Below are 9,315 nucleotides of genomic sequence, written 5' to 3'. Positions count from 1 at the left end.
CACTGTAAAGTGACATTTCAGTGAAGACCTGAAGGGAATTAGGAAATTAGTCATATGACTATCTGGCAGAAGAACTTTCCAGGCAGAGAGAACTACCAGAGGGGGTGGAGAAATGTGAGAGGGGTAGATGCCAGAGCAGCAGTAGGAAATGAGGTCAGAGGTATAGGGTGAAGGATATGTCATGTAGGGCCTTGTAGAACACTGGAATAACTGATGTTTTTTCTAGGGAAATGGAAATCCATCGTAGGAGTGGAATGGCTTATGTTTTAAAAGGATCATTCTGGCTGCCTGTGTGAGAAAAGACTCTGCAGATAAGGGTGGGAACAGGGAGATAATAAGGAGACAAATGGATTGCCTAAGGAGGCAATTATTCCAATAATTTGGACAAGAAATGTTGGTAGCACAAACTACAGTGGTCCATCTGTTGAAGGGTCCTGGGATCAAGCCCCGCATTGGGCTCCCTGCTCGGCAGGAAGCCTGCTTCTCCCTCTCCGACTGCCCCTGCTTGTGTTCTCTCTCTCGCTGTGTATCTCTCTCTGTCAAATAAATAAACAAAATCTTTAAAAAAAAACAAACAAAAAATTAAACAAAATTAAGAAATGAGCCAAGTATTAACTATGGGAAAAACAGAAATGGTATTGGTACTTTAAGAAAGGAACAGTAATTATAGTAGTCCTTATGACTCAGTTGTGAACAATGTTTCTGTAGTCATAATCACCTAAACCCAAAATGTTAATTTAACCAGCTATTACCATATGGTTATACTGGAAAGGTATGTGGTGAGAGTATGGCTAGTTTCCCTAACAATGAGTCACTATATATCACATAAAAAAAAAAAAAATCAACCCAATAGGAAAATGTGTGAAGGCTAAAAACAGACAATTCAAAGAAAAAAAAGGACAACTGGGTCTTAAACTTATGAAAAGTTCAACTTCCCTCAAATAAAAGGAAGGAAAATTAAAACTACACTGAGGGGCGCCTGGGTGGCTCAGTCGTTAAGCGTCTGCCTTCGGCTTGGGTCATGATCCCAGAGTTCTGGGATCGAGCCCCACATCGGGCTCCCTGCTCCGTAGGAAGCCTGCTTCTCCCTCCTCTCCCACTCTCCCTGCTTGTGTTCCCTCTCTTGCTGTCTCTCTGTCTAATTAATTAATTAGTTAATTAATTTAAAAAATTAAACTACACTGAGGTATCATGTTTCACTGAATTAGATTGGTAAAGATCCAGAAGTTTGATTAACACTCCATGTTGGAGAGAATATGAGTAAATAGGCATTCTCAAACATTCTTAATGGGAATATAAATTGGTATGGCAATTTGGCAAAAGCGATCAAAGTCACAAAATGTAGATACCTTTTTGGGTTGGATATGGAGGTGGGACACCCAGGTATCCTCCTTCAGGGAAGTTCTTGCTGTCTCAGCTGCTAGAAGTTCTGCAGCAGATAATCTTCAACTGGCAGCCCCTTCAAGTTTTGCCTCAGCTGCAAAGAGTAACCTCACCCAGCGTCATGCCTTTAAGGGTCAGCCCACATCTGGTGTCTGATGGAGGAGGGGTATAAAGGCCAAGCCATAGCCACCCAACGCAGGCTGATTCTGATAGGTCATCAGCTCCACTGCTTCCCTATGGGGTGGCTGAAGCTGTTTCAGGTGCCTCGAAGCTCAACTTCTTCTGCCTGATCCCACTGTCTCCTTCTTCCTTCCACAGCTGTTAAACCCAACGTTACTCCCTAATAAACATCCTGCATTCTAAAGGTCTGTCCCAGAGTCCGCTTCCCAGAGAACCTAACTTGTGAAACTTTTGACCCACAACTCCATTTCTAGGCATTTATTCCACAGATCACTTACACCTAGTCAAAAATTGTATATTCAAAGTTATTCATAGCAGATTATTTGAAAGAGCAAAAACTGGAAACACTCTGAATATCTGATTAAATAAATCAAGTGACTGCTTAAATAAAGGCATATCTATATTGTGGAATACCACACAGCTATGTAATAAACTGAGGAAGCCCTTTATTTAATGATGCAAAAAGATCTTCAAAACGTATGTGTGTTTATATGTGTCTATTTGTATATGCAAGAAGGATGCATAAAAACTAATGTCATTTGTTGCCTTTGAGTAGATTTGGGTGTCTCAGGGACAGAGGTAGAAGGAAGATTTTTCATAGTGTACACCTTTGTACTTTTTGAATTTTAAATCATGTGAATGGGTTACATAATTATTAGAAAAAATGTTCACTGGGTGAATTATTTGTCTTAAAACTACATATAGAAAACTACATATGCACAGCTTTGAGAAAATAAAAATTAAATTTAAAAAGACCTGTTACATAAGAAATAAAGGAACAAATTGTGCAGAATGATTTCCATTTTAGGAAAAACTGTCTACATATACAGATACACACACTGATATAAACATGGAAAAGGGTCTAGAAGGAATAAAAAATGTAATAGTTGTTAATTCTCAATTGTTTGAATTTAAGGGAATGTATATCTTTGTATCTAAAACATAATTTTTAAAAATCATGAAACAACCTGGGGCGCCTGGGTGGCTCAGTTGGTTAAGCGACTGCCTTCGGCTCAGGTCATGATCCTGGAGTCCCGGGATCGAGTCCCACATCGGGCTCCCTGCTCAGCAGAGAGTCTGCCTCTCTCTCTGACCCTCCCCCCTCTCATGCTCTCTATCTCATTCTCTCTCTCAAATAAATAAATAAAATCTTTTAAAAAAAAATCATGAGAGAACCTAAAACTTAAAAATAGGGAAAAAACCCTGACTTACCAATTATTTTAGAGGAAACTTTAGATGATGCTTATAGAAGGCTGAAAAACTAATAATTTGAGGAAAATGAAACAAGTGTACTACCTTTGCTTTGCCTGCTTGTTTAACCTGGATTCAACTTTATAATTGGCTGAATTAGTCCATTTCTTAAAACATCTAGAATAAAATTTGAGTTGCAAATATAAAAAGTTCCTGCAACTGGGATTAGGAAATTTTTTGGCCTTTTATAAATTCAGGTGCTTTTCTCCTTATTGGCTGTATATAATCAACTAAAATTATAAAATATAACTATCACTTGACTCTAATAATAATAGTGGAAATAGAAGGACTAAAACCAGTGGAAAGATTCATGATGAATGTTCTAGTCCATTTTGGAACAAAGTCTAAGACAGAGAGAGAGAGAGATTGGAGAGCCCTTAACTGTTTGCTTTTAAAACAATTTAAACATAGGGGGACTTGGGTGACTCAGGTAAGTGTCCTGACTCTTGGTTTCAGCTCAGGTCATGATCTCAGGGTCATGGGATTTAGCCCTGTGTGGGGCTCTGCTCTCAGTGTGGAATCTGCTGGAGATTTTCTCCTTCTCCCTCTGCCCCTTCTCTTCTTTGTATTTATCATGGGCATTCTCTTTTTAGGAATACTCCGAATGAACGAATAAATAAATAAATGAAATCCTAAATTAAAAAAACCAATTTAAACATACAGAAAAATTGCAAGAATAGGACAGAGAACTCCTGAATACAATTTATTCAAATTCACCAATTCTTAACATTTTGCTGCATTTGCTTTATCATTTTCTTTCTAGGTTTTTGGCTTTATTTTTTCCAAACCATTTGAGAATAGATTGCATACAGCATGCCCCTTTAACTCTTCATACATTAGTATATATTTACTAGGAAAAAGGATACTCTTTTATATAATTATCACACGGTTATCAAATATGGAAGCTACTTTAATCTATGGTCCCTATTCCTATTTTGTCAATTGTTTCAATAAATCTTTTCTAGCATTTCCCCGCAACTGGTACAAGTTCTAGTTAGGATCATGTATTAACTTCAGTAGTCAAGTCTTTATTCCCTTGTAACATGGAAGTTAGTTCCTCAGCCTTTTTTTTTTTTTCATGATGGTTATTTCATAGAATGTTCCTAGTATGGGTTTGGTTGATGTTTCCTCATGATTAGATTCAAGTGATAAGTCCTTCTCAGGGTATCACATCAGGAGGCACATGATCACTGATGAAAGTGTTGCCTAGTTTCTCTACTGTATAGTTACTATTTTTCATTTCCAACAAATACACAGTATGTGGGGAGATACTCTGACAACATAAAGATATGCTGCTTCTCATCAAGCTTTCCCCCTGGATTTAGAATACATTGATGATGTTTCCCCAAAACAATCATTTCTGATAGTTGCAGAGTGGCAAATTTTCCAACTCCACCACTCTCTCTTTATTTACCATGACATTTTCTTTTTAGGAACATCTTTCCTCTTTCTCCCACTTCTCTCGCTCTCATTAGTATAGACTCATGGATTTGTACTTTATTCAATGGATCATAATTCATCCTTGTTCTTATTTTGATTCTTGAGTTATCCCAGATTTGACCAAGGAGAGGCCCTTTAACTCCTGTTGACATGCCCCCATTTTATTTTCTGAGCATTCCTTATTTCTGGATTCCTCATTTCTTTTCTTTTTTTTTTTTAGATTTTATTTATTTATTTGAGAGAGAGAGGGTGAGTGTGAGAGAGAGAGAGAGAGAAAGCACAAGCTGGGGGAGGGGCAGAGGAAGAGGGAGGAGCAGATTCCCCACTGAGCAGGGAGCCTGATGTGGGACTCGATCCCAGGACCCTGGGACCATGACCTGAGCCGAAGGCAGATGCTTAACCAACTGAGCCACCCAGGCGCCCCTGGATTCCTCATTTGTTGTACCTTCCTGCCCTAGCCCTGAAATCAGCTGTTTCTCTCGGAAGCGCTGGTTACTTTTCGTGGGGACAGGTATTTAGAAATCAAGATCTGGGCAGGGAAACTTTAATTTTGAAGTTAGTTTCGATCATAAAATCAAAAGGAATATATATGGATTTTTTTTTAAAAAAAAACCTTTCTTTTAAAGTCTAATCCTTTATTTATTTATTTATTTATTAAAGATTTTATTTATTTATTTGTGAAAGAGAGAATGAGAGAGAGCACACGAGAGGGGGGAGGGTCAGAGGGAGAAGCAGACTCCCCGCCGAGCAGGGAGCCTGATGCGGGACTCGATCCAGGGACTCCGGGATCATGACCTGAGCCGAAGGCAGTCGCCCAACCAACTGAGCCACCCAGGCGCCCAGAATATATATGGATTTTTACAAATCATCATATTTATGGCTAATTTAGCTATTTCCTTTTTTCCCTTTGTGGTAAGAAAAAAAGAAACTTTAGCTTGTTTTTTTGGATTTTTCTTATTTACTTGAATTTAATTAATTCTGGCTACAATTATTAGCAACAGCAACTGTGGATCTTAAGTCTCTAGATAACTATTGAATATAATGTATCATCAAAATAAATTTGTGATGGAGGATTGCATAAGTTTTGAAATACTATAACAATCTGTGGAACCCTGAAGATAAGTGTAATGAAACATGGAACATCTCACTGAATTCATTTTAAAGAAATTGAATCAAAGCTCTATAAAATAACACTTTCTGCAGTCAGATGCTTGTTGCAAAAGATGTTTTGCTTTTTACAGTGGTGTGATATGTTGAAAACTGTTGTGGTAATACCTCACATTATTATTTTTATGTGATAAAGGCAAATGAAATATTAAATGTTTGAAATAAGTACATCAGTTTCTATTTTAACTGAAATTAAATATGTACTCTGTCTCTTGATAACAGATTTTTTTTCAACAATGACATACTTTTGAAATATTGAAGATGAAATAAAAAGATCATATTTTATGTGTAATAGTACTAGGGGCAAAGACCAAATTCATTTGTTTGTTGCATATATTTCTCATTGCATTGGAATCACCTGGGTCACTTTTTAAAAAGCCAAATTCCTGGGGCACCTGGGTGGCTCAGTTGTTAAGCGTCTGCCTTCGGCTCAGGTCATGATCCCAGGGTCCTGGGATCGAGCCCCACATTGGGCTCCCTGCTCCGCAGAACACCTGCTTCTCCCTCCCCCACTCCCCCTGCTTGTGTTCCTGTTCTCACTATCTCTCTCTGTCAAATAAATAAAATCTTAAAAAGAAAAAATCCAAATTCCTGAGCTCCACCCTGGTCCACTTAAACAGGATATCTCATGATCTAGGAATCTGTATTTTAAAAATCTTCCTAGATAATTCTGAGTCATTTGATCATTAAGCTGATTTGGGAACTATTGGACATGGCAAAAAAAATACATTTATATCAGGATGTAAGTCTCATTATATAAATAAGCTGCCCAAGGGCAGGAACTGTGCTTATAAATTTTTATAAGCCCAGCACCTATTATGAGCCCTGCATATAGTAGGCATTTGATATATGCTCATGAAAAGAATTTTGACTTCAAATTTTATTGCATTCTTAATACCTAGTTTGTGCATGGAATACAACCCACATTAGGGATATTCTGTATTCATGTAAGAGGAACTACTTTGCGCAGCAGCCTGAAAGACAGTATTGGATTGGTGGACTGATTTCTAATGCAGAATAGCTGTGTTCAGTTATAACCCTGAATTCTAACATACTCTATGCTTCTGAAAAATGAAGAAAGAATGCTTACATTTATGATTGATCTAGTCTATACATTTCTCTGTCTTGTTCCCCTTTCCACTAAATGTTCTACTTATTGCCAGTATGGCTAGACAAAAAGAAAATAGTAGCTAACATTTGTATGGTATAACACAGTGGTTCTCAAGGAGTGGTCCAAGGAGTCTTGGGGTTCCTGAAACCCTTTCCAGTGATCCATAAGGTCAAGACTTTTTTCCTAGTAATAACAAGCTGTTATTTGCCTTTATCACTCTCATTCTCTGAGTGTACAGTGCAGTTTTCCAGAGGCTACATGATATGTGTATCAAAACAGATTAGGGGCACCTGTGTGGCTGAGTCAGATAAGTGGCTGCCTTTAGCTCAGGTCATGATACCAGGGTCTTGGGATTGAGCCCCCCCCTGGGCTCTCCACTGGGTGGGGAGTCTGCTTCTCCCTCTCCTCCCAGCTTGTGCTCTCTCTCATTCTGTCCTTCTCTCTCAAAAAAATAAAATCTTAAAAAAAAAAAAACAGATTAATGCAGAAAAGATATGAAAATTAGCTGTCTTCTATAACCTGGACATTATAAAAATTTGCAGGAATGTAAAACCATGCTGCTCTTCTGTGTTTTTGGAAAATGTAGTTATTATTCATAGAGTGTTATTTATATCAGCATAGAATGGGTTTATTATTTTTAATGACTGAATATTAATTCTAATTTCTAATATGTTGAGTTTTAATTTCTAACATGTTAAGTATTAATAAGTACAATACACTTATTGTACTCAGTTGCTTGGGATCCTCAATAATTTTTAGGAGGGGCGCCTGGGTGGCTCAGTTGTTAAGCGTCTGCCTTCGACTCAGGTCATCATGGTCCCAGGGTGCTGGGATCGAGCCCCACATCGGGTTCCCTGCTTGGTGGGAAGCCTGCTTCTCCCTCTCCCACTCCCCCTGCTTGTGTTCCCTCTCTCACTGTGTCTCTCTCTGTCAAATAAATAAATAAATCTTTAAAAAAAAATAATTTTTAGGAGAGTAAAAGGGTCTAAAAAGACCAAAAAGTTTGAGAACCAGTGATTTATGTTTTTACATCTTATTTTGCTTTATATAGACAAATATTGCCTGAAATTAGATTAAATTACACCAACTCTTTTTTTTTTTTTTTTAGATTTTATTTATTTGAGAAAGCGAGAATGAGAGAGAGAGAACACATGAGAAGGGGAAGGGTCAGAGGGAGAAGCAGCCTCCCTGCTAAGCAGGGAGCCCGATGCGGGACTCCATCCCGGGACTCCAGGATCATGACCTGAGCCGAAGGCAGTCGCTTAACCAACTGAGCCACCCAGGTGCCCCTAAATTACACCAACTCTTATTATTAATGGATTTTTGTTCAACATTTATGTAATGATGATTTAACTTCTCTTTTCCCTTGTTCTGAGAAATGTTTGAGTTAGCTAGTACTTAACATTCTATGGGACCCCCAAGATGTTCCATAGTAATCTGTAACACAACTAGAACTCTCCATTATGAGATTTAATAGACATGCTGCCTGGGATTCTTTGTTTTCTTTTCTCTTTCTTTCTCTTTGCTTTCTTTCTTTCTTTCAGATTTTATTTATTTATTTGAGAGAGAGAGCACAAGCAGAGGAGAGGGGCAGAGGGAGAGGGAGAAGCAGACTCCCCACTGAACAGGGAGCCCAATGCAGTGTTCGATCCCAAGATCCTGGGATCATGACCTGAGCCAAAGGCAGACACTTAACTGACTGAGCCACCCAGATGATGCCCCTGGGGAAGGATTTCTATATCAGATTTTTCATTTTACAGTGAGCAGGCTCTAAATGGAGAGAGAAACGGAAAAGGTTATATTGACAGTCGAGAAGCAAATAAGCAAAGATCCCTAACCCCTGTAGCAGGTAGATCCAGAGGACAACAGATTGAAGAATACTGCTACAAGTCCAGACCTTGGTGTCCTTCAGATCAGAACTGTGTCCCACTTGCAGAATTTACTGCATTACTTAGAGTCTTAGCTTTCCCCCCTGCAATTGAATTCAAACTATCCATCCCACAGGGTAGTTGTAAATAAACATTGGGTTGTATGTAAAGTGCTAGCACAGTGGCATGAACACAATGATTTGTTTTTCTTAGGTTAGTGGGGAGGGAGGGTCCTCTGAGAAGAAATGGAGAAAATAGTTGTTTCGCTTACTTCACAACTTAACCCAGTGAGAGTTCTGTTTGCGCCTTTTGTTCCATGGTTGAGCCTTTTTCACAGCTCTTCGAAGGAAACTCTTGAAGAGGAATTTTTTATTTGAAAGTCCTCTGGTATCATAATCAAAATATTTTTATTCTATTTCTATAGCAAGAGAAGATCCGTTTCCATCCTCACTTCTGACAGTAACATCGTCGGAGAAAAACACGTTATCAGTAGCTTAGGGGCTAAACTCTCCCACAGTGTTACTGTGCAAAGAGAACAGCTGAAAAACCCACAGAGTAGAGGAAGTGGTGAGGTTTCTAAATTCGAAAAAGCTTCAAGGTCAGGAAATAAGAGAAGTTTTACTAGAAGCCTAAACCTAAATACAGTTCAAAAGGAATAATTCCCAACTCACTGTAGTCCAGTTTTCTTTTCACTGACTCCTTTATGCTTAGTCAACACGTAAACGGGTACCAACGAAGTGGCAGTAGGCACAAAAAATTCAATTTAACAGACTTTTTTGTGTACACTCATGTGCGTTGGAAAGAGGGGAGCAGAAGGGAAGGCGGAGAGCTTCTGGGAGCCCGCCCGCTTTCCCGCCGTAACATTGAGGGGGCGGGGCCCGAGGCCGGGGCGGGGCCCGAGGCCGGGGCGGGGCC

This window comes from Mirounga leonina, unplaced genomic scaffold, assembly GCF_011800145.1.
Source record: "Mirounga leonina isolate KUSES-001 unplaced genomic scaffold, KU_Mleo_1.0 Mir_114, whole genome shotgun sequence".
NCBI classification, from domain to species: Eukaryota; Metazoa; Chordata; class Mammalia; order Carnivora; family Phocidae; genus Mirounga; species Mirounga leonina.
This window is presented reverse-complemented; position numbering follows the sequence as displayed.